Here is a 25,402-nt window from a genome sequence, read left to right on the forward strand (position 1 = left end):
CACCACTAATCTACTTTCTCTGTAGATGCCCTAATTCTGGACAGATCCAATGAATGGGATCCTATAATGTGTGGCCTTTTGTGAGTGGATTCTCTCACTTAGCATAAACTACTCAATATTTTTATTCTCAGCTGGGGAGAGGGTAAGTGTCATCACAGACCTCGCTGAAAGGAGCCACCCTTCCTCCTCTCTTGTTAACTGATGTGCGGTAATATATTAATATTATTAGCTATAAAAGTGAGGCAAACACATTAGGGAAGGTCACAGGATAAAATAAGGGAAACAGAGCTCCCACCCCAGAGCGCTAGAGCCGCCCTTCTGCGTAACCGCTCCATTTATGCCGGGACTGTGGTTTCTCTGTGTGTTTTTATGTCTTTTCCACGTCTGGGTTTGTCTCCCCTGAGAGAGTGTAAACTTCTAAAAATCAAGAATCACGCTGCCTCCTTTTATAGGTGTATGTGTTTCGGAAAAAAACAAATAAAAGTATTATGTATGCCTACAATGCTCTCTTACTGACATGAGGGCCCGCTGTCTGAAAGTTGTCTGACAGACACCCTCACCCCACTGAACCTAACCGTGGCTTAGTCCTTGTGCCCCCAGCGGTGTCTTTTGCCCCCAGAACTACCTGCACTGTATAAGGTGACGGGAAAGTGCAGCCGTGGCCAGCATAGGGCTGAGACGCAGGATTTCTCTGAAGCATCTGCATCTTGTTTGCTTATCAGGCATCTCCCATCTTGAGACTTTTCTGGAAAACTATTAAAAAGTAGAAGCGCCCTGGCTGGGTGGCTGAGTTGGTTGGAGGGTCGTCCCATGCACTGAAAGGTTGCAGGTACGGTTCCCGGTCTGGGGACATCCCAGGTTGTGGGTTTGATCCCCACTGGGGCAGCGTGGCCTGACACAGGGTCCTAACGGACAGTAGACGTGGCCAGCGTTGACTGAATGCTTCCCGGGCGCCAGGCCCTGTCCTAAGCTCTCGTGTGTGTTACTAGCGCGTCTCATCCTTACAAAACCCTGTGAAGGAGAGATGCTCCTGTGCGAGTGAGGAAACTGGGGCACAGAAAAGAAACGGGACCTTGAAGTCCCACAGCTCCTCATGGGGGAACAGGAACAGGCCCACACCGGCCACACCTGGAAACACAGAATAACATCATCCTCCAAGTGCAGTCCTGGTTTGAACCGCGCCCCGTGGTGGGCAAAGCACGAGGCTGCATTTTCTAGTCAGAGTCTGCTAAGCATCTTTGGGCAGTAAGGAGCAAGGCACCAGGGCCCAAGGCACCAGGGGTGGAGGTCAAGGCCTTGGCTTCACCGGCTCCTAATCTCTTGCATTTATCGCTTGTTTCTTAACCCTTCAAACAGAAGGGAAGAGACTTCATGTTAACTCTGCACAACAGTCCCATGGAGTTCAAGCAGTAGCATCCGCAGAAAGTTCAGGAGAGATGCTCTGGGGTTAAACAGGGTTGGAGCTCGCGCCCCCACCTTCGAGTAGTCAGTCCACATTTGGGGTCCCATAACTTTGTCACCAGTAAGAACCACGGTATTTTCATCCCGTTGCACATCTCAAAATATCATTTACAGTCATCGCTGCTTTGAAATTATGGTAATGTAAACGTGACACTAGACGTTACGTAATGCATTAATAAAGTACATTTACTACTATATTAACATTGTGTTTTTTAATATTTTGATAACTCTGTTGAAATGTAGTCAGCTTCTGTTATCCTCTGTGGTTTGCTTTATGCATTCGGAGGCATTATTCTGAAAAGGGGCCCTCAGGCTTCCCCAGGCGGCCAAGGGGTCCGTGGTCCCTGGTGAACTCATGTCAGCAGTTCCCAGGAAAGCCCCTGGGAGGATTCCAAGATGGGAAATGCAGGGGCGGTCACCCCTGTGCGCGCGCACACACCCCCCACCCCCACCCCCCCGCTGGGAGGGTGGAGAGGGCCTTTCCCCTGGAAACAGCACCCCGCGGGGTCCTGGCAGCCCCGTGATGGATGCCTCGCTGAGTTCTGCTTCTCCGGGCACCCTGGGAAATGGGAACCAGCTCCCCTGACTCCCGGCGAAGACACAGCTTCAATTAAGCCAGAGAAACACAATTTATTACCGGCCTGTTTTCAGTTCCAGGCAATGCCTTGAAAAGGTCAGCTTATATGAATATTTAGAAAAAGCAGGATCATAAAATCCGAGGGACTTGGTATTCTGCTGCTTTTTGGTTTTTTTCTTTGATGAAGAAAATTCAGCCTCACTCTTAACAAATGGCAAACTCGGGCACTTTTTACTGGACCTACACTAACTCTTTAAAAAGGAAGATGCTTTAGGCCCTGGCCAGGTAGCCCAACCGGTTAGAGCGTCGTCCAGACCGGCCAAGCTTGTGAGTTCGATCCTCGATCTGGGCACATGCAGGAAGCAACCGATGAATGCATAAGTAAGTGGAACGACAAATCGATGCTTCTCTTTCTAAAAATCAGTCAGTCAGTCAATCAAAGGAAGATGCTTTAGAAAGGCATTGAGGAGAAGCTTTACGTCAAGGGGATTTCGTTGAGTTTGAAACCAGAAGAGTGAGCCCTGGACGTGGGGCCACTGGAGACAGCCCAGTAGGACACGTCTGCTTGATAGTCCCGTTCAGGGCCTGATTGTTTTGTGTTTGTTTCAGCTGATGGCTACTGTTTCCATTCAGGGCTTTTAACCAGTGAGTCATCTTTTGAAAATACAAAATTAATGGAGTCAGTCCTTCCTTTCAATAACCTCTCCTGGCTCCCTCTTGGCGGGGGAGACTGTACAAAGCCCTTAACCTCACACCAGGCCCTTCCTGCCCGTCTGCAGCCTTTCTCTTTGGCCTCGAGTATCCACCTCTCCCCCCGCTTCTCATTCACGTAGTGGTGGAGACTGAGTGGATTATATAGTACGTTTACTCTTTATTTCGCATGGTAATTGTTTTAAAATAACTTTTTTTTATGCTTAGTGGGGTGGCTTTTATCTAGACCCCCCCAGGTTTCAAATTGGTTTATAGAATGTATAGCCTTGATGTTCTTTATAACCTTGATATATATATTCTTTACAAAAGTCTGGGTTTATTTTTGAAAAGGTGCAGATTATACATTTTAAAGCAGCTATTTGTTCCGCTTTTTCTCTTTCCTTTTATAACCAAATCAGAAAACTGAATAATGATTTCCTTGTTTCATGGGCACACTCTCTCGTGATTGGTCGGAGGCTCTGCTCGTAGTTTCTCTGTGATGTTTGCCAACCCTCTCCTGCATCTTTCTATAGTCTTCCCCCTTCACAGATCTCTTCCACAGTGGATGTGTGGGGGTTTTTTAAAATTCCATACAACGAATATTTCTTGGTGCCTACTGCCCACCAGACTTCATGCCAAGTAAATGCCAGGGGTAAAGTATGGGGTGAACAGCCAGGCTCCCTGTCCCTTCATGCTCAGCATCCCATCCACGGAGCCTTTAGCTCATAGAGAGCCAAGGGTTTTACACTGAGTCTGACCACTTGTAGAAATGGGGGCAGGGTTTGGCACATTGATTTTTTTTTTTCCCCCTCACATCCCCACCCTGTGTTCAATCAGTTCGTAGTCTCTGGAGACAAATTTACTGTGAATTAAATAAGACCACCCTTGGGTGCCTCCAGAACAGTCTCTCTTCTTGGGTCTGGCTCCTTTGGGTAGAGTAGTCTCCAGTCTCTTAAATAATCAGTAACAATGTTTTGGTTTACACATAACATTAGACCAGTTCTGCATAGTCCATGGCCTCTTGAGACACTCTGTAAAAAACGTTAACTAAATACATACTTTATAAATATGTACTTGTACACACACACTATGTACCGCAGTTCGGAGTTACATTTGAGGTCTAAAATAATGCTTCTCAGCTTTAACCTGTTTTAAGTTAAAAGCGTTTATAGCTTTGCTTGGTATGGTTGGTTATTGGTTGGTCTACTATGACTGTTATTATCATTGTCTCTTTTTAGTGAAGGCATTTGTTAAAAAGAAATAAATAAGTGGAAATCCAGTTAATGGGAGATATTTTGGTTATGCATTTAATCACTTTTCTGCTCAAGAGCTCCCTCCGAGGGCAGACAAGTTTGCCACTGGGCAATGCAGCAACAGAGGGATGGTCTGATTTCCTTAATTGGTAAAGCATGCTCTCTGGCTCATTTGTTAGACACTGTTAGGCACTGAATTTGTCCCACCAAAATTTACATGTTGAAGCCCTAACAGGCTTTATGACAGTATTTGGAGATGAGGCCTTTAAAGAAGTAATAACTGTTAAGTGAGGTCATATGGGGGGACCCTAATTCAATCTGACTGGTGTCCGTATAGAAAGAGAGAATTCAGACTCACAGAGGCACCAGGGATGCATGCACACGCACACACACTCACACGGGGAAGACCATGTGAGGACACAGTGGGAAGGCGGCCATCTGTAAGCCAAGGCGAGAGGCCCCGGGAGAGGCCCACACTGCCGACACCTTGATCTTACACTTCTAGCCTTCCCAACCATGAGATAATAAATTTCTCTTGTTTAAGCCTCGCGGTCTGTTGTATTTTGCTGTGGCAGCCCTAGCTGACTAATTGAGCCACCACCAGCCTATTCCAAAGGATTCCTCTTCCAAGCAGATTCCCCTGTGATGACCAGAGTCGGCCCCTCTCCAGTGTTGTAAAGGCAGACGCCAAGGCCAAGAGGACCTTGGGCAGGGGCAGGGCCCAAAGGGAGCCGCCTCCGTGGGACCCCCTGCAGGGTCCCCTTAGCATCCTTACAGCTGTGCCAGGGGCCCCGGATGATGCAGGGAGGAGAGGGTGCTCCAGACTCCTGGGAGCAGTGCCTGGGCTTTGCTCAGGGGCGTTCATTCTCTTTCCCATGACTCTTAACAAAACATCTGAGAACTGAGTCTGAAACTCTCGCTAGTAGAACCATGTGATGCACACGTCTAGCACCCACGAGTGCAGAGCCAGAGACGCCCTCCCTCCCATCCAGCTCCGTGGGTGTCTGTCTACTTCTGGGTAAATGCTCACGTTGCATTTTCCATTCCTACCGCGTTTAACACTCCAGCCTACATGCGGCTTGATCGCTGCTTTGGGAGTTTTCTACGACTTATTTATGAGTATTAAAATTCTGGAGTCTTCCCCCACCGTAAAAAGGTGGGGGGTGGCTCTTTCTTGACTTTGACATTTTCCCAGGATGGCAGGTTTAGAATAACCCTGCATGGAGCCCAGTAACCTGCAGGGCCAAGCTGTAGATGCTCCCAGGCTGGTTTGAAATGTGCTGACGGGGCCCAGCTGAGACAGCGCTGGGCAGCAGCGGGAGGAGAGAGGCAGGGTCACTCCAGGTCCTGCAGGCCACTGAAGAGACAGGCTTCGCGGAAGGGGGTTGGGTGGTGGCCATGGCATCTCGGGTGTCAGGCGCAGTGCAGCTCGGATCAAGTGCGTGCCTAGGTCCGTTCACCTTTCCAAGTGTTTACTGAGACCCTCCTGCGTGCCTTGCTTTGTGCCTTCCTGACCCAGGGCTCAGAGCTGGAATGGGTGGTGACAGAGCACACAGAGGATAACACAGGCCCTGCTCTGAGTGCCGAGTATTGAGAGAGTGGCCCTCAGGCAAACGCAGGGACCAGTATAGGTTGATGGTTGACAACAAGGGACCTCAGAATGAGCTGTGAACAAGAAATGGCCGGGTCTCTGGGGTTGGGTGGCTAAGGCAGTCTTTTCCTTTGGGGAGCAGTAGCATTGAGCTTTGAACTGCAGGCTCCTGGAGGCTTTGGCTGTGAGGAGGGACAGCCAGGGGTCAGTAGTTCTCTCCTTCATCTCCTGCATTTCTCCCCTGTGGTTCTGTCACTTTAGGGGTTTAAGTGTGTTTCTGAGCTCCTTTCTCACCCAGGACCCTACCATGCGGTTGAGACTTCTTTAGACCCATGAAGCCCCCCCCTCTGGTGTCCCTGAGATGGGGGTGTCTTTTGAATTCCAGGTTCCTCCTTAGGGCTGTCACAAGATTGTGTCAGGGCTTGGCGGGTGTGGGTGGCCAGTGAGAGCTTCCAGGCTCTGATGCATCAGGAGGCAGGGGCCTGGAGGCAGATGAAAGGCCCCTCCTTGCCTGGATTGAATTGTTGGCTGGGAATCTGTAGAAAATTCAAGGATTCTCACCTCTGGGTGGAGAGAGAGGGTCAACTCATTTATAGCTACCCCTCGGGCTCCAGCGCAGGTCTGCAGGGGGCCAGCATCACCCTGGAGAGGACTTGAGTCGCTCACTCAGCAGACATGCAGGCATCTGTTAGAAGCTCGTTTATTCAGTTCACCCACTTACTCATTCATTTAACAAATTCCTGTTGAATGTCTGCTTTCTTCTAGGCTCCGGCCGGTGCTTGGCAGACTTTTTCTGGAGAGAAAATATTTTAGGCTTTGAGGTCCGTATTGTCTCTGTTGCCACTACTCAGCTCCTGCAGGACAAAAGCAGCTGTGGACGTACATGAACACATGGACGTAGCTCCGCCCATAAAACTGCAGTGACCACAGGCCATGGTTTGCTGACCCCGGGTGGATGTAGCCTCTGTCTATATGGGGCATATGCTACGGACAGGGAAAATGGAAATTAATCAGATAATCACAAACAAATAATAATTGTGAGATTATAACTTTTATGCGCTTGAAGGAAAGATACATTCTCATAGCTCTACAAACAGGGGCATGTTGTGGTCTCAGGTCAAGGAGGGCTTTCCTCAGTGTTGATGCTGAAGTCAGGCTCTTTAAAATTATAAAATATTAATTTTAAAATACTACTTTTTCCACTTACATATATTATGGGTCATTATTCAAACCTGCCACGTGCAGTTTCAATTCCTGTGTGTCTTTTGTTCCCAGGGTATTTTTTTTATTACTAGAGCAGCTTCCTGAGTTCTCATTTCCATCCAAGTTGTCAAGAAATGGCACTTTTTAAGTTTGGGGATTACACCTTACTTTAAAATTGTATCCCAGGTCACAGGTTTCAGTTCTCATAAGTTGGGGCAGCTGGGTTTGTGTGTTTTTTCATTTGCCTCACTGGTAAATATTCACAACCTCTTGCAGCAATTGGCCATTGTTGGGTTTCTTTATAAAGTGACCTATAAAAGTCTTACTCGTAACATCCAGACACTAAAATTAGGAAGTCATAATCCCAAGGAGAATTACTACAGCTTTGTTAACAACATTAGGTGGGAGAATACACTATAAAATGGGTTTTTTGACTGATGTCAAGTTATCAATCGATATATTGGACATATTGGAAAATAAGGCAACACCCGCTTTTGAGAGATGAGGGGGAAAGCTGGCCATGTATTTGGTATAGATAAACATTTTAACTTACCAAATTCTTCTTTAAAACCCAACAACCTGTTACACCACGCATACGAGCATGTCTTGCCCGCCTGTTTGGCGGCCAGTGTCTGCGAACGTAGGCAGAGGCCTCGGATGGAGCCCGACCCCAGAGGATGGGGCTGCGTCTGCTGCTCCCCCCAACAACTCGGCCACCATCTTTCCCCACTTTCCAAAAGGAATTCCAAGCCCCTTTTGGCTGCCTTTCTGCCAACCTGCCACTGGGCTTTTGTGTGGTTTAATGAGCATGGAGTCGTTTGGAAATACGCAGTGTGTTCCACAAAAGGAAATAGTAACATAATCAGAAATGGTTGTGTTCCGGCACTTCAGCGCTATTGCTGCTGTTAATGTCCATTACCACTGTGTTACCTGAAATGTGTTTAACAGTCCCAGCCACTAATCAAGGGGCCTGTCCTGGAAAATGTGTATTCTCTCCGTCTGCACCGCACTGTATATTGTGTTGTTACTGTTTTAAATTTTTTCAGATAATTGGAACCTGCTACTTCATACTCTGAAAGGTAATGTAGCAGGTGAAGCCCTGAGAGGTTCCAAGCCTGTGCTTCCGTCGGGGAAATAATGCAATTTCCATGCAAAATGATTATAATATTACTCAGTGATTACATGGGGGTAGGGGGTAGTCTGTTTTTGTTAGACTTTTGAAAGTGGCAAATTGAATTCCATCCGAGTAATCAGACGTGACGAGTTTCCAGCTCGGTGCATTTGCACGTGGTGGAGGCCCATTTCCCTGGAGTCCTCCCCAGTCCAGCGTCCCCGGAGCCTTTGCTGCCTGCATGGGGCACACCTGAAGTGCCAGGGGGTTTATTTCCCGGCAGCAGCTCTCCGTGGGTGAGAAATGCAAGTTGCCAAATACTCCAGCTTCCTCACACCTCGGGTGGGATGACCCTGAGATGTGCCCCTCTCTGTCCAGAGGTCCCAGTGGGATTGGCCAGGTGCCCACAGTGGTGACCTGCTCATTTAGAACAATCTCTGTTGGCTTCCTTCACTTCGTCATTCACCTACCAGAGCTTTCTGGGGTCACTCCCCAGATAAACCACTTGCCTCAGTGCCTTGTCTGGGTTCTGCTTCAGAGGAGAGGCACACCTGGCCCCCAGCTCTCTCCTTCCCATTTTCGGGGATGCCCAGAGGCCTCTCCGGGTCCCTCTGCCCTGTGACCCATTCTGTGCAGCACTCAGAAGTTTCGTGTTTCCAGGCATCGTCATCCTAAAAAATGAAAATTCTGAACTTTTTTTTTTTTTTTGGTCAGGAAGGTAATGGGTATAATTTATTTCTCCCACTTCTCCTCTTAATTATTATTACCCCATTCAAGGGAGACAAGATGATTTAATCGGGTTGCATCTAACATGCCCGTGAAAAATGTCCTCCTTCTGAACATGTATCTGTGTACTCTTAGATAATTTATATATAATTTTAGTAGATTTGTCAACAGCAGCCTGTCCCCATCTAAACAGGCTGCTTGCACCAGAGCACTTAATTTGCTCCTCAGTGTTATTTTTCATACATGGTCGCTGCCCGGCCGACAGATAGCAGATGATCCCATTACCAACACATTTGACACGCGCGTACCGTGGGGATGAGCACACCGCGTGTGTCTCCTCACGCAGGAGAGTGGGGCCCGGAGACCAAGGGGGCTGCAGTCACGGGTGCGGAGGGGAGCCCTCGCTTACCTGCTTCACAGGGGCTGTTGGGGTCCAGCCCCTTCCCCAGCCTGGGCATCACGTGCTGACAGTTCCTGTGACCTGCCCTCTCTATGTGAGGGTGCCCAGCCCACTCATGGGGCAGGCTGGAGGTGATGAATAAATACCCCAGCTTTCTTCCTCACCTCCGGCTCCCCAGCAGGATTAACCCCCAGTTGCCCTCCGCGGTATCCTACTCGTTAATGCGTCCTCGATGGGCTTTTCTCCTCTCTTATCTCCAATCGCTATTCCCTTAGTGCTTCCTCGGACCAACCACAACCACCCCCTAAAAAATACTTGCATCCAAATCCATGTTTTGGGTCCCCTTTGGAGGCAAAGCCAAACTAGGACGCTTGCCCCTCTGAATGTGTCCATATTGATCTTTCAGATGCTCTCATCTTCCAGGCCCAGATTCAGCCCTGACATGGAGCCCCCTGCAGCTGGGGAGCTCCCCCTCCCTTGGCCACCTTCAGCCCCACTGGCACAGTTAACGTGGCGCTCATCATCTGCAGCCAGGTGCCATCCTGTAAGTCTTGAGCAAGGAGCATCCCCGAAAGGAGTCACACACACACACGGTTGTGTCTTTCCGCAATGCCAGGTTTAGCAGGGGCATTACCTCAGTGGTGACATAGCACTTGACATGACGGTCGTGGCTAACAGTGACCTCCTACTGGATTGTCAGAGGTGTCCAGAAAGCCGCTCTACTCCTGCTCTGTACACTGCGTTTCTGATGTGACTGTGTGATGGGGCAGATGCCAACTCTGCCAGCTCCTGGCTGACCTGAACATACATCCGAGAGCTGATGACGCTCCAGCCACATCCTGATTTGGGGTGCAGACCAGAGACACCCGCAGGGCTGAGGATGGGGTAGCTAGACAATGCTGAGATCAGTGCACCCTCTGGGGAAAGGAAAAGCACGGAAACCCCTCCTTTCCAAGACTGACGTGAGTGCTGATGGATTGTTTGCGCCCTTTCTGTCCTCTTGGGCGACCGCAAGGCCAGCGCGGTGTGTTCCAAAGGAAAGGTGTCCTCTCCCCGCGGTCGCCTGTGCCATGCCGGCGCGTTACAGGGAGACCCACCTCCACTTCTGAGCGTTCTCGGTGGAGTGAGGTGTGTAACGTGCAATAAACTCAACACGCCTCTCAGAAGCATCTCTGTTTCTTTTCAATCAACCTTCAGCTGCGTTCAAGCCAGCTATAATTTTATATGAATTCTAGATGATATGGAGTATTTTTATTTGCTGCTTTGTTGCTAAATGTTTCATATAAAACTGAAGAGGGGAAAAAACACTCAGTCCCACATACAAAAGAAGCGGCAGATGGCTAAATGTGACCGTGGGAGAGAAGCGGTGAGCGGCGCGGGTTCCGAATGAAGGCTCCCTCCTGGCACGGGGCGCCGTGGCCTGGAGGGAGATTCGGTGGCGTGGTTGGTTACCTGTGTCCCTGGGCCATTTGCTTCCACTGGGTGTTAAGGAGGCCATTAGTATTCAAAGGAACCTACAGGTATCTTTGTTATGGCTTTTTTTTTTATCTCTTAAATGTACATATAAATGAGTATGTATTATTTATAGATGTCTTTGGCTTTAGAAACATTGAGCTTGAGAAGTAATGCAGCAAGGAATATATGATTTGCTGCTCGCTGGAGAGGCGAGGGAAGAGGGGGACTTTCTACAGGAAGGAGGTGGGCCGGTGATAACTTGTTTAACCTTTACAGGGGACTTTGCTGGAATCTTCCGTTGCAGTTCAACTGCAGAGAGGTGTCTGGGTGGAAGAAAGAGCCGCAGCCCGGGGTTAGGAAGCCAGCGCTGTCGTCCCGGCTCTCCTGCGCATCAGCTCTCTGACCTTGAGCTTGTCACTTTGCCTTTGGTCTCCTGCCTGTATCTGGACACCAGGCCGCGCCAGGCTGTGGCTCAGTGGTTTGGTGCATTCGTATCGACTGCTCTGGGCTCTGGCCCGACTCCTGGGCTGCCGGGTTAGTTTGCAGAGGTGCGGTGAGGTTGGCGAGCCGTGGCTCTGTTCTGTTTTCGGATGGAGCGGGAAGCCGCAGTGCGATCAAGCCACTTGCCTGCACACGCTGGGAGAGCTCGGGAAAACCGAATTAGCTTCTAACTCTATTTTCAGTTCCTAGGCTGTTTCTGTATTGGCCAAGAAAAACAGAGAACTTACAGAAATTCCCGGGAATGACTGCTTTCTGCCTGGGTACAGGGAAACATGCCTGTCTGCGGTTTATTTTTAAATGGATAACTCATCATATCTGGGTAGGGAGTACTGTAATCTCCAAAAGCTTTTCTGTCACAATTTTTTTTTCTCTGAGAGTATGGAAACAGCCTCAGATCTATTGAAATAAACTAGCTTTTCACTGGGTGAGCAAGCAACGCCTCTCAGACTCTCTTGGGGGTGGGGAGGGGTCTTCAGCCCCCGGCCTTATAGGGCTGGGTTGAGAGGAGAGTGGAATGAGGATTGGGAGCTGTAGCAGCAACTGCCATCGGGCCTGGAGTTTGGTTTACTAGTTGCTGGGAGAAGCGGGGAGAGGAAGGAAGGTCAAAGCTGAAACTGTCCTCTTGGAAGAAATTCGGGGAGATAGCTGGAGGGAGCAGAGTGTGGTCACTGACCAGTGTCACATTGCCCTAGGACTCCTGTGCACATGGTCTGCCAACTGGCTCAACTGGCTCCCAATGCAGATCCCTCCCCATTTATTTGTCCCCTTCATGCTCCCTTCTTTGGGGGGCGGTAGGTGAGAAGGCACCCTTAGTGTGGCTCCCAGTCCCCCCAATGGCACTGTATGCATCTTAGGGACACCTGTGTTCAGTTGGCAGGCATGGCGGTAATAAAGGTTATAGCCACCCATTATGTGTGCCATGGGCTAAGCTGAGAGCCTTTGTAAAAGTCGAGCATTTAACCCTTGGAACGACAAAGATATTTAGTAACATTATTCCCATTGCACAGAGGAGGAGGTTGAGGCAGGGAGTGGGAGTGGAGTGGTGGCAGTCGCCAGTGTGATCACTCTGCCATTAAATGGCAGAGCTGAGATTTAGGCCCCGGACTCTGGGATTATACATCTTCCATGCTCACGACCACTACGCGGCCCGGGCCAGCTCCTGAGCGGGGTGTGTCCAGGACTAAGATGAAAATCCAGAATGAAGCTCTGATCATGTCATGCAGACCACGAGTGGGGCTGCAGGATTCAGATTTGGGAGTTCTCAGAGCTCTCTGTATCTTTATGACAGAACAAAAACCCACTGAGCCCGTGAGGTCACTTCTTCCTATCACTTCTCTCTAAAGCTGTCAAGAAGCCAATGCCCAAAGGGGCAGGGGATGCTGAGGGACCCTGGGCACTAGCAGCTGAGGTGTTGACCAGCCCTGGTTCATTCTAACCTGGCAGTGAGCAGACGCTGGATCCAGCCAACTTGCTTGGTGGCTGCCCCCCCTGTCCCCACCACTGTCTCCAACCCCTTCGTGTGTACAGCTGTGGCCCAGAAAGAGGGCTTGAGGTGTTTTCTGATGTGGCTGGCTACCTGAGTGCATGGGGTCCGGGTCAAAGGCTCCCATGAAGAATTGAGGGTCAGTCACCCTGATCCTCAGGTGGTCACCAGGAAAGGGACAGGGCAGGTGGAAGGGAAGAGGAAAGTCCTAGTCTCTTCCCAGCTCTGCTTGTGGGGTCCAAATTTGAGGCAGGCTCTTGCCTGGGTGTGATTTCATCTGTGGTTGATGCCAAGATGGGGCCCACCCCTTGGACCTAGAATGCGCCGTCCTGGAGAATGGCTGGGGAGCAAACTGCCACAGATCACCCCCTCTTCCCACTGCTCTCACCCACCTCCTGGCCCCTGTTGTGTCTGACTCCCCAAGACTCTAGGCAAGTCCTGTCGAAATATTCTAGCCTGGCCCCGGAGTGTCAGGGGGAACCAAGGAGGAGACTGTTCACACCTGAGTTAATCTCTCAAGTGGGCAGCACTGCTCTGGCCAACATGGGGTAGGTACCAGGCCTCCACAGATGTCCCACCCCACACAGTGGCCTGGAAGGTGCTGGAGAAGAGGAATCCCATACCCACCACAATCCAGCTCGGTAACGTTGGCAGCTGGCCTCCCTGTCAGTAAATTAGGGATGTCAGCGCCTGCCCGGCCTCTCCCGGGGTCCACATGGCGCTCTAATGAGGGAGTGGAGATGCAGAAACACTCCAGAGAGCTCACAGCACCCGCAAGTGTGGAACATCATCACGAAAAGCTTAAATTTATGGGTCTGAAGGAGCAGCAACATCTGGGAAGAAATTATTGCAATTTAAAGGGAGGGTGCAGGCCTGTTTATAAGAGCGAAATCTGGAAGCAATGTCTAATTTTTTTTTTAAGTGATTTGTATTCCAATCACGAAACTGTGGTGTGAACTTCCAGATGTTCGCAGCAAAACTGTCGAAAACGAGTTGAGTCTTGTAGGCATTTTCCTTCCTTCAACAGAGCTTTACTGAGCATCTACTACGTGCCAGCTGCAGTGCACTCTGCTGACATCTTCAATGCCACTGTGGGCCTGGCAGGCTATTAGGGCACTTGGCCCCCCTGCCCCTCACCTTATCTTATAGTCTTCAGAATAGGGAAGGGTCGGGCCAGTTCTGGTGTCAGTGCCAAGCAAATCTGCATTCACTGGGGGTGAGGGGCACCTGTGCTGGCCCTGGGTGGTGGGCTGAGTCAGAGGAATCCTGGTTAATTTAATGAGGGGGACGTGACTTGCTTTTTTTTCCTGGGTGTCTAGCAGAGTCTTGACCTAATTTAGATTACAATCAGGCTGTGTTTTCCTCACCTGCCCATTTCCCTGTCCAAACGAGACAAGAGGGACCGAGGGTGGGCCATCAAGGGTGGCATGCGTGCCCTTATCTTGATGTTCTCCGGTGATTTGCCTCAAGAGTGTCTGTGATCCGGAGAGTCCAGAAAAACTTTTGGAGAGGAGTTTTCAGGAGGAAAAGGAGCGGAGGCAGGTGGGAGGAGGTCTGGGGGGGATTGGGGGGGACGTGGGTGGGTGTCTGAGGTACATGAGGCCGGGGGTCAGCACAGGACACTGGGAAGAGTCGGATCTCCAGAGTCCTCTGGGGGCCAGGCCATGAAGGAATTTGAGGCAGGATGTACTGTGACCCCTTCTGGGATTGAGCGCAATCCCTCTGGCTACAGAGGGGCCACTTGGGGGGCTTTTGCTGTGGTCCAGGTGAGAAGTGGGGAGGTCTAGACCCAGACAGCTGGAGTGGGGATTAGAGAGAACAGGTCACGCTGCGCACTGTCTGAACAGTGCTGTTGTGTGGCAGGAGCTAGAGGGGGGAGGAGGAATTGGGGGTTTTAGAGAGGGGGGTGGCAGCCCTGTGTCCTTAGATGAGGTCCAGGAGTGGCAGATTTGCGGGAAGTCAGTCAGGTGATGCATGCAGCCTCCATGGCTGGGGGTACTGTCATTGGTTCCTGCAGTGGGCAAGGGGGCAAAGACCCTTAGATGTTATAAATGGTTCATGACCCTGCACCCTACCCCACAAAGTTACTCCGTAGAACTGAATTTCTTTCATCAGAAAGAAATCAGTGGTGGAGGGTCCCTGAGCTGCCCTGCTGCTGACTGAGGTCGGTGGTCAGGGTGAGGTCAGCCTGTGGCCTCGCTGTTGCAGGAGGGTCTGCGCAGGTGAGCGGATCGCTTGGGAACCTGATCCCCACCAGGGCCTCTGGGGACTTTGAGAGGCGGGCGGTGGAGGTCGGGGGCACCAGTCGGTCACAGGGTTGGTTTGGACTCACCAGCAACTGATTGGCATGAGGAGCTCAGCTGACACCTGTACTTCATTCAGCCGGAGGTGGTGACTCCAGAGTGAACACAGGACACCTCTAGTCTCATCACTGGGGCCCCAGAAACAAGGTGGCCGGGTAATTTGGAACAAGGCATGGGATGGGAGGCACAGATCTCTATTTCCAGTTCTGCCTCCCTCCCTCATTATTTGCCGTCTAACTTTGGGCAAGTCTTATTTTCCACAAGCCTCAGTCTCCTCATCTGTAAAATGGGACTAATAATGGTAACCACCTCATCAACGTGGCAGGAAAGGTAAATGAGAAAGTGGAAGGAGACAGGCTTAGTAGACTTGGAGCCTGATGAGAGGGTTATCGCGGCCCTGTCAGGAGTCGTGGCCCCTGGGGATCTGCTGTGTGGAGAACACGTGCCCACACAGAAGCTTGCTGGCCCTGCATCCCTGACGTGGAAGATATGTAATGGATCTCCGCGTGGCCAATCCTGGCTCCTTAATGGAAAGAGGAAATTTCTGCCTTGCGCTGGGTGGGCTCCCATAGGATTCTCCATCCTGGCATCTCCCTTCTCTCCTTTTAAAAGCAGCTCTTTCCGGACCCCTTGGCCTGTGAACTGTCATGCTCCTGATGGATAAACATTCTGAGAGCGATTATTTGGAGGTTGGCGAGATGCCCACAGGCTTTGGTGAGCCCATGGTTGATATTATTAATGGACGGCCTTTTTCCTCTCTTCTTAAGAGAGAATGTGAATGAGAGCTGCCCCCGCAGGAGGAGGGCACAGGACAGACACCCACGCCCCGGGCCAGAGGTGCTGCAGGGTCCTCCCCTGGGCTGACAGGAGGGTGGCAGGAGTGGTTTTACTCCGCATGGTCTCCAACCTCCAGTTCCTTTGCTTTTTTTCTTCCAAGGAAGAAAGAATCCTCATTTCCAGCTGGCTGAGGGGTGGTGAGCGACTCGGGGCTGGAGCCATAATTGGGCAGCGTGGTCAGGACCCAGGCAGGGCTGCTCTGTGATCCTGCATCGAAGGGGAGAGTCCCTAATTGGTTTCTCCTATCTTAAGGCAGTTTCTCTCCAAAAACTTGGTCTCTTTGATAAGGAAGTAAAAAACCCCCTGGGGCCCTTGTTTGTAATTCTCTAGGCTATCAATTTGGTTCATGTCAGGAACCATCTTTATTTATAAACTTAGACTCACAATGGGTCTCGAAAATTTCTTTGAGTTTAATTTTGAAGAACTCCTAGTGTTTAGGCAGTTACTGAACCCAAATGGCCCACTGGAGGCTCTTGCTTTTATATTGGCCTTTGTGTGTCAAACCCAATTAGCATCTCTTAAGTTCCTTGAGAAGGTAAATAACATGAGGCCCATTTCACAGGCATTGACTTACTACCTATTGTATTTTTAAGATGAAATTAAAGGGTCCCTCATCCTTTGGCTTTTTAATATTCTTGTCCTTAAGTCCGGACGCTGCCCTTCAATGATGAAATTAGTGAAAGAGAAAGGATCAGTTTAACCAGAGATGTCAAAAGTCAAGTCCCGAAGTAGCGCCTTCCCTCACCTGGAAGTGGGAGCCTTACCTGTCTCCCATCAGCTCCTGGGTTCATTCCCGAGATTCGTTTTTGCCAGCTGTGATCTTTGAAAACTTAAGTTTTTACAGTGTTAGCTGGGGAACAAAATCGTTACTAGAAATCGCTTTCTAGACATTTACTTTAAAATCACTTGAAATACCATGCATCTCATTAGAGTAGAATGAGTTGAGGTGCATGGATGTAGCTCTAGGCCTCCTAAGACAAAAGTACAATGAATGGGGGGGGAGGGTCTGTTACCCACCCACCACCATGTGAGGGGTGCTGTGGAGCAGGGACTCCAATATGAAGATAATGTCTGTTCTCAGCATGCCCAGGATTGGACAGCGAGGAGTAGAGGTTGGGTACAAGGAGAGGAAATAGGTAAAATCACTGAGACATAAACTAATGCCAGGGTGAGCTGAGAACACTTAGAAACCCCCACGAGAGGAGGTGTTGGCTGGGGTGGGCAAGATGCCATGAGGCGCGAGCTCCTTGCCTTGGGAGTGGGCGATCACAATATCAAGATGCTGATGCTGAGCCTGAGGATGAGAGTTATGTGCTGGTTTCTCTAGTTTCGAGGAAGGGGGAAGGAAAATTCATAGGAATTAAATAGCTTTGCCATGTCACAAAGGTAAGGGGCAGTGTCGGGATTCCATTTCAGATCTGCCTTGTTTCCACAGTCCTGCCTTCAACCACCTCTGAGAATGTGTCCGTTACGTCAGGGTCTTAGGAAAGGACACGTTCCAATGTGCGGTTTGAAGAGAGTTAAGTGAGAGGGCTGTTCACAAAGGTGTGAGCACAGTGCGAAAAGGTCACAACAGTGTAATAGATACCCCAGGGCTCCTGATGGGTGTGGGGCATTCTGGACTTTGAGCCTTCAAGGGGCAGGGGAGAGAGCTGTTACTGGAACCCAGAGAGAGAGTTATGTGGAGCCCTCCCATGCCAACCAGAGCCATGACCTTCAGCGGAGGGCCACAACCAGCCCATGAAGGCACTGCAGGGAGGAAGAGTAGGAGGGGGGAGGACCGGACTCCATCCCCAGCCTCCTGCTGGTTCCTGCACTGGCTGAACCCAACCAGAAGTTGTGCTGGGTCTCAGAGCTCCAGCGGTGCCCTGCATGCAGATCAGGTGAGCCTCCTGAGGCACAGGATGGGAGGAAAGCACACCTGGAGGGCAAGACAGACGATACCCAGCACAGCCTGTAATATCTAACGCGTCAGCTCTTGTTAGGATCTTTTCATAAGCACATTAGGGAAAAGTCTCAATAAACTTGGCTTTGCATGCGGGTTATTTTTGTTCAGAATCTCATTTTAGTTATCTCCTCTAGAGATGCCATTGTCATCAGAACTAGTTAGACAGCCTGGTGGCTTGCTTCCCTCCCGGCTCCTGTCTGGCCTGTGCCGTATGCATCCCGCACAACCTGGAGAGTTGAGCCACCTGGGTTAAAGAGAAGGGAAGCATATTAATCTGGCACTGGACTCAGAGAGGTCTGTCTCAAGAGACTGAGAACGCCCTCTAAGTCTGGTGGCCAGGATCTTTGGACTCTTAATTAGCTAATAGGCTTTACAGAGGCCTACAGGCCCTGCATAATCTATACACTCACCTCTCCAGCCTGATCTCCTGCTGGAACCTCCCTGTCCAGCCACAGTGGCCTCTGGATGATCCAGGGACATGCATGGTCCCACCAGGGTGTTTGCACTGGCTCTTCCCTGTGCCCGAACGCTGCCCCCCACCAGGTACCTGCAGACCTTGCTCCCTTATTGCCTTCATGTGAGCGCAAATGTCATGTTCTCGAGACTTACCCTGACCACCCCCCTTAAACTGCACCACAATCCCCCAACTTCATGCTCTGCTTTATTTCTTCTCTCATAAGTAGCACTGACCACCTTCTAATAGATACATAATTTGTACTTACTGCTTACATTTTTTGCTTATGGTGTGTTTCCAGCCACTTCTAGAAAATGAGCTCCATGGGGCAGGAATTTATTTTTCTCTCTTCCATTCACTCATGTGTTCCCAGTGCCTAGACTACAGACTGACACATGGCAGACACTCAGCAAATATCTGTGGAATGAATGGGTGGGTAAGTGAATGAATGAGATTCTCAAGGATCTCAAAATGGTCTGACCGCTGTCTCCCAGACCTCTCTCTTCACCGACACATATCTGCCAAAGACCTTTCCCAGAAATGCATCGATCATCTTATTATCACCAGGACTGTCGATACCCTGCGGCCAAAAGCATAGATTTATCAACGTGCCTCACATGCGCTCGGTAGAGGAAATGCACTCACGACTCTGGCTCAGCGTCAAAACTAAATGGTGACCTTGGCTTACTTTGCTTCCCCACAGAGGTTATTTCTTAATCATAAAGGGGACATTCTATCCTTGGGAAAAATAATATTTTTGCCACCTTCAGCTTTCAAATGGCTATTTGATATGGCTGGCGTGCATCCCTGTCGGTGGCGGCTGAAAACCCTCGGGTTGAGAGGCTTCGAGAAGGACCCGTCGCGTTGTCGGGGAGCGGCTCGTCCTAAGGTGGAATCAGTTTACAATAACTTATTTACCTGTCCGAGTCCTTCATATCACATTAAAGCTTTCCCCTGCCGTCCGGGACTCTGGAGTGCTAAGAGGAAAAAGGAAAATCAATTGATAATGATATATTCAGTTTAGAAAAATATATTGATTCCCAGGCAGTGACAGCCGTGCGTTTTTGCAGGGGGGGATGCCGCTCCCTGCCGTGAGATGGCTTTTACATAGATGACACGGGAAAGGGGGACCTAGGAATAGCCCTGCCCCTCCATAATACATGGTCTCTTTCTTCTAGGTGTTAAATCTGTATCTTTTTTTAAAAAATTCTCTCCAGGAAACCCATCTTTTCCCTCCTCAAGGTCTTCTTGCCCATTGTCTAAAAGCTAATGATTTGTTTTTGTAACTCTAGAGTTTGTGTCCTTTCTCTTTTCAGTCTTAGATGAAAGACTTCAATTTCTTATTCTCTCCCATCTCTGGAGCTTCTTGGTTTGGATTAGATGGAAGGCAATGCAATTATTTTCTCCCGTATTCAACGTGAATGGCTCCACCGTGGGGATTAGGGCTTTGTGTGTTTGGGGGGAATGGGAGGGGAGGGGAAGCAGCGTCTGCCCCCAGGGGTTCTGTGCTGCCCACTTGGCCCCCTTACCCTGGGCCCACCCTGTGTGAGGTCATCCATACCCAGAATTCCAAGACAGGGACAGGCGTCCACTTAGGGTGGGGACTATCCAAGATACGGGAACTCCAAAGAGAACATTTAGCAAAAGAGGATACCTTTTCCTACCCAACCCCACTCTTTTCCCTTCTACTTCCAGACGGTCTGGCCTCCTGGTGATGCTCACGCCGTGATAAGTGTTGGTGGCCGTCAAGGGTTTTGCATCCTGGGGACCAATCCCGAGCTTGCCAGAGACGGACGGCTCAAGGTAGGTCTCTGCTCAGCTCACCTGTGCTGAGAGAAAGGCATTAGGTTGGGCACAGCCAGCTATCTTCTCTAACACTGATTTTATGGGGGAAATGAGGGAAATGTAGCTGCTTCCCTGGCCCTTTGGGTGGGTGACATTTTTACCATAGATGTGGGATGAATTGGTGCTCAGAGCCTCGCTAAGCCAACGGGGCCCTGATCCTCCTGCAATCAACCTCCTAGCATTGTTGTACCTTTTCTTCGCTTTCCTGGGTCCCATGGTCTTCAGAAGATCAGATCTAGGGGTGGCCAGTAGCCAGGTGACCTCTAAGCCTCTCACACTGTAATTCTTCTTTTGTAATTTAACTTTTGTCATTATTAAGATAGCATTATTTTTTTATTTTTTTAATATATCTTTATTGATTTCAGAGAGAGAGAGGGAGAGAGAGAGAGTTAAAACATCAATGATGAGTGAGTCGTCATTGATCGACTGCCTCCTGCACTCTCGACTGGGGACCGAGCCCGCAACCTGGGCATGTGCCCTGACCGGGAATCAAACTGTGATCTCCTGGATCCTAGGTCGATGCTCAACTGCTGAGCTATGCCTGGCCAGGCAGCATTATTTTTTTAATTTTTATTTTATTTTATTGATTTGAGAGATAGAATCATCAGTTTGTTGTTCCACTTATTTATGCATTCATTGGTTGATTGTTATATGGGACCTGACCAGGGATCAAACCCCCAAACTTGGCAGATTAGGATAATGCTCTAACCAACTGAGCTATCCTGGCCAGGGCAAAAATAGCATTATTAAATGCCGTTAGAATATTTGTTCATAATGAAAATATTTTAAAGATAGTACCTAAAATTATATGAATTATTACAATTCCAATAACTATTTTAGTGCCTCTTTCCAGGCTTTTTTCTTATGCACATACATAAAGTGTGTGCACATGTATGCACACACACACATACATGCACACACACACATACATGCACACACACCCATGCATGGGCACACACACAAATGGGATTGCACTGTATGTACTGCCTGATGACCTGTTATTTTGACTTTACAATATGTCACAGGTACCTTTTTTATGCCAGTAAATACAAATCTATAGCGTTTTAAAAGCTTCATTTATATATATAATAATCTACATGGCTTACCTAACTCGAGCCCTAATAGTGGACATTCAGTTTGTTTTTAATATTTCTCTCTCACATACAATACCATAGCAAACATTTTTGTGTATGCATCTCTACATAATCATTTCATTATTTTCTTGGATTAAATTTATAGAAGTCTGGCCTAAAATTTCAATTCAGGATTCTCAGACCTAGATATGAAGACCAGGCAGCCGGGAGAGTTGGGGGGACACGGCCTACCTGTGAGGGCAGAAACCGGATGGAAAAGAAGCTGCAAGGTCGCTTTCGCACACACCCGGCCGGCCAGGAATGTGCCGACAGAAGCGGGGAGTCTGGAGCTGGAGTTGCCAACACTCACCCCTATGCCTTTTCCCGAGGGTCAGGGGGCTCGGCCTGGAATGAAAGTTGGAGGGTGGGGGTCTGGGCACTGGGATTCAGGACAGTTGAGCCTGAGCTGTCCCAGCCTAACATGTCTTGGTGTCACTTGTGCCTGTAGACATCCATGGGCCAAAGCCACCTCTGCACAACACATAGGGCCTGGTGTTGTGTTCTCCACAGTGCCACACTCTGGTGTCTCGACCAGGAGCCTCATGGCTTCTTCCTGGGGCCAACTGATGGCCTATACTCCAGCTGCCTTCTGCAGCAGGGGCCAGAGCAGCAGACCAACAAGGCTCCTGCCATGTCCACATTCTCATCTGGCCAGAGAGCTTTCTTTGGACTCAGAGACGGTAGGGTTGTGGCTGGCCCTCCACTCCCAGAGCCCTTGCACAGAGACAAGAAAATGCAGCCGTGGGATCCTGGGTTACGGGGAGCCGTGCTTGTCAGCAGGAAGCAAGAGGAGGCCCTGGGCTGGGCCTGGATCAGCTGCCAAAATGAAAGAAACATCCACTGCAATCCAGCCTGCTGCCACCCAGCAGCCCAGTGGGGGCGGCTAGCGGGGGCAGAGGGGTTTCTCACCTCGAGAGCTGTGGGCTGTTGACACATGCCTAATGGCACTACCAACCAGCTGGACAGCTGTCCTGGTTGTTTCTGTGATTGTCGGGTTGGAGGAGAGCTGGAAAACTAGCCAGGCAAGCCTGGCTTTAGTGACCATGGCCTTCCCAGCTCCTAGATGGGGCAGAGGCGGAGTTAGTGTCTGGGAAGAGATTGAGGAGATGGTCCTCACAGAGGGCAGCTTCCCTAGGATGTGCCTTTGAGTTGCAGGCACTGTGAGTGTGGCAGGGGGTGAGGTGAGGGGGACAGAGAGGACAGGAGTGATGGGTTCGGTCGTTCCTCTTTTGGGTCTTCTGTACTCCACCACTGCCGCAGGTGGCACACGGGTCTTGTTCAGCTCAGCCTTCGAGATGCGTGTATTTTGGGATGGGGAGGGACGGGGCATACCTGACAGGATACACCTCGTATGGCTTCTGATCTCTATTCACCCACCAGACTGGGGTCCCCCTTGAACCCCTGTTGTCTTCCCTACCGCCTGGCCAGTAGCTGCGGACCTCTGACTCATCTCTGCTTTCTCCCGTCCACCGCTCCTGCCCAGCACCTGCCGGGCTTTCAGTAAATACATCACTGCTCGCCCAGCCGCCGCTGTTCTTGGGAGCACCACAGAACATGGCCGGGGCTGGGCCTCGCTTTCCCTCACACGAAGGACGCCCACCGATTCCCAAGAAAATGGGAAGGTTCCACGGGCCACTGTGACCTCGGTGCCCGTGGAAGGAGCTATCACTTTCCTATGGAAACTGGACCAGATCACTGGGCTCTGTGCGTCTTGCTCCAAAATGCAAACACGGAGGGCTCCTCTCCATGTGTCAGTGGTTTGATGATATTCACCCCGTAACCAGGGGTGTGGGGCCAGACCAGCCAACAGGAGTGACATCTGACACCTGCACTGCAGTGTGTGGCCCTTGCTGGGGTGGTGCTGAGAGGAGGTGAAGCCGAGGACCTGGTTTGTGCAGAACCAAAGGCTGAGCCAAGAGTAGCATTAGCCTAGGCTTGGGAGGTGGTGAGGGACAAGTGCCGATCTCCATCCGTGCTGAGGAGCGCCCCTGCCGTCATCCCCAGCCTCCATCCCTGGGACTGTCTCAGCACTGCCCCCCAGGCTCTTTGTCCCCCTGGGAGTCTTACATCCTGGGAAGACACTGCAAATGTTTCCAGAATTCATGAGACCTGGGATTGTCCTGCTAGAGAGCAGCGTGGGCTGTGCCTGGGACTCCGCACCCAGGGCAGCCTTCCCCGGCAAAGCTGTCCTGAAGGTGCCCTCGCTGACCACACAGTCCCCATCCTTTCCTTTCTCCCTCCCTCCCTCCAGAAAGTCTTGCTTCATTGCCTCCCCAGTCCCTCCTCCCTCCTCTTCTTTCATATCCATCCCCCTGTGGCCTCCGTGGCTTCCACCCCAAGGACGGACCTGTGGGCAGACGTTTCCGTGCGGCTACTACCAACACATACGCTGTGTCATCCACTCGTCCTTTGTTCATGTTGCCTCTCCCAGCCCTGCCCTGGGAACCACAGCAGCTCCCGCTTCCCACTGGGCATCTGGGCGCTGAGACCCTGAGGGGACCATGTAACCACGCCAGGTGCCCAGGCACCACCCGAGCAGCACCGGTCCATCCTCACGCAGACCCTGCAGCTGTTCCCCACCTTCCCATTGTCCTCAGACCTCCAGCCTGCTGCCCAGCTCAGGATCAGCTGATGGGGCTGGGGTGGAGCACACAGCAGCTCGCTCTAGCTGCAAAACCACATTTGGCACCTGGGCTAGAAATAGCTTGTCTGCAAACCTCAGAGTTTATTTTGTGGCCAAATTTGATTTTCCAAGTGACCTGTCTCCTTCCTTACCTTACACCTGCCCCAGCAGCCAGGGCTGCGGGAACAGTTGTGAGTCTGTGTCTGCAGGAAGGCACCTGGCTCAGGGTCCATGGGGGTGACACCCAGCCTGTACTATGCAAGCTTTGCTATGCACTGTGAGTGTTCAGAGGGAGGTGCCTCTTTCTAATTTGCACAAAAATGCCAAATAGGCTAGTAGTAGCCCTGCCGGAGTCCCTCCTGCTCTGTGTACAAGTCACGCCATGTATACATTTGTCCGTTGACTGTGTAAGGGTATGCGTCTCCCTTTTTGATGATCTCAAATAGTCACAGGTCACTCAGAAGAACTTTTAAGCTTTTGTCTTCCAATCATAAATTCTCGTAACATGATGATAGATGCCAGGAGCAATGGGGCTGTATGTAGGAGGAATACCTATGGCCACTCATTCCTTCATTTCTTCTGCCACAGACTATATTTTTCTAGGTTCGGGGTCCGGCAAGGTCATATAAAAAGCCCTGTCCCCAAGGAGCTAGCAGTCCAGTGGGGAGAGCAGCAAGTAAACACATTCTTATAAGATTTGATAAATACAATAGGAATTTATACAAAGTGCTATAGAGCACGACTCATTCACTCAACAAATATTTCTTGAGCAGCTGCTATGTATCAGGCATCAGTCTAGGCACTGGAGACACAGCAGTGACCAAATGAGACAAAGTCCCTGACTCGGAGCTCACAGAGTCCTCAGCAACTTAGTTTGGTCAAAACCACAGGCTTCCAAAAAGATAACTTTAAGCTAGAAGTTAAAGTCTAGGTGTGTGTATGTGTGTTCAGGGAATGTTCCAGGCAGTAAGAACAGCTTGTGCAAAGACCTGGAGGTATAAAAAGACGAGAGCTCAGAGACTCTTTGGCAGCCTCATGCTCTGGGCAGTCCCTGCCCCACCCTTGATTTGTTAGAATGTCCAAGGCCAAGGTCATAGGGCTTATTTTACCTCCTTCCGTGACCTAGTGCTTTTAGTTTGCTAAGTGTTTTCACATAATTCCCTGTACTTGGTCCAGAGGGGGGGCCCAGAGGGATTATTATTGCCATTTATTATACCCAGAGCAAGCTGAATCCCAGAGAGGTCACTGTCTTGCCCAAGGTCACATAGCCGGTCAAACCAGAGTGGGAACTAGAGTCCTTGTCTCCTGGTTCCTAACCCAGAGGTGCCTCCTGCCTGCATGTCAACTGCCAGTCCTTGTACTGAAGCCTAAAGAACCCTGAGCAAGTATCCATCATGTGCCTGCCTGTCTTCCACAAACACTAGTTGAGCACCTACTATGCGTTAAGCCAGCATTGAGTGACCAACTCTGGGCTTCAATGTCATCCCAACCCCACCCAGGAAGAAAATTGAAAGAATCACAACCAGGTTGTCTGTCCTTCCACTCATCATGAATCCAAAGGCCTGAAGACTGAGGGTGAGCCAGACCCAGGCTGTCACCCATCTATACCAGGTTGAACAGGGAACAGAACTGCCATAGCAGGCCGTGGCCTCCCCCTGAGCCCTCTCATCCAGGCCACTCGGAGGCACATTAATTACAGCTGCCAGTACGTGTTTTTACCCTTGTAAGTGAGCAGGATGCTAGAAGGAAGGAGGAGACGTAAGCCTCATTCACAGAGCTGGAGCTCGCCTGTGAGACAGTCACAGCTT

The 25,402-nt window shown here is 50.3% G+C and overlaps 1 protein-coding gene across 1 annotated transcript in view; it reads left to right on the top strand.

The window, feature by feature from the left end:
* Window positions 1–25,402, top strand: part of KLHL29 (kelch like family member 29) — a 249,243-nt gene that overhangs the window by 46,692 nt on the left and 177,149 nt on the right. The window contains exon 2 of the mRNA XM_087823385.1: window positions 19,689–19,796. The gene's annotated coding sequence lies outside the window, so the exon portion shown is untranslated. The remainder of the gene's footprint in view (window positions 1–19,688; window positions 19,797–25,402) is intronic.

This window comes from Miniopterus natalensis, chromosome 13 (genome assembly GCF_054644295.1).
Source record: "Miniopterus natalensis isolate mMinNat1 chromosome 13, mMinNat1.hap1, whole genome shotgun sequence".
NCBI lineage: Eukaryota > Metazoa > Chordata > Mammalia > Chiroptera > Miniopteridae > Miniopterus > Miniopterus natalensis.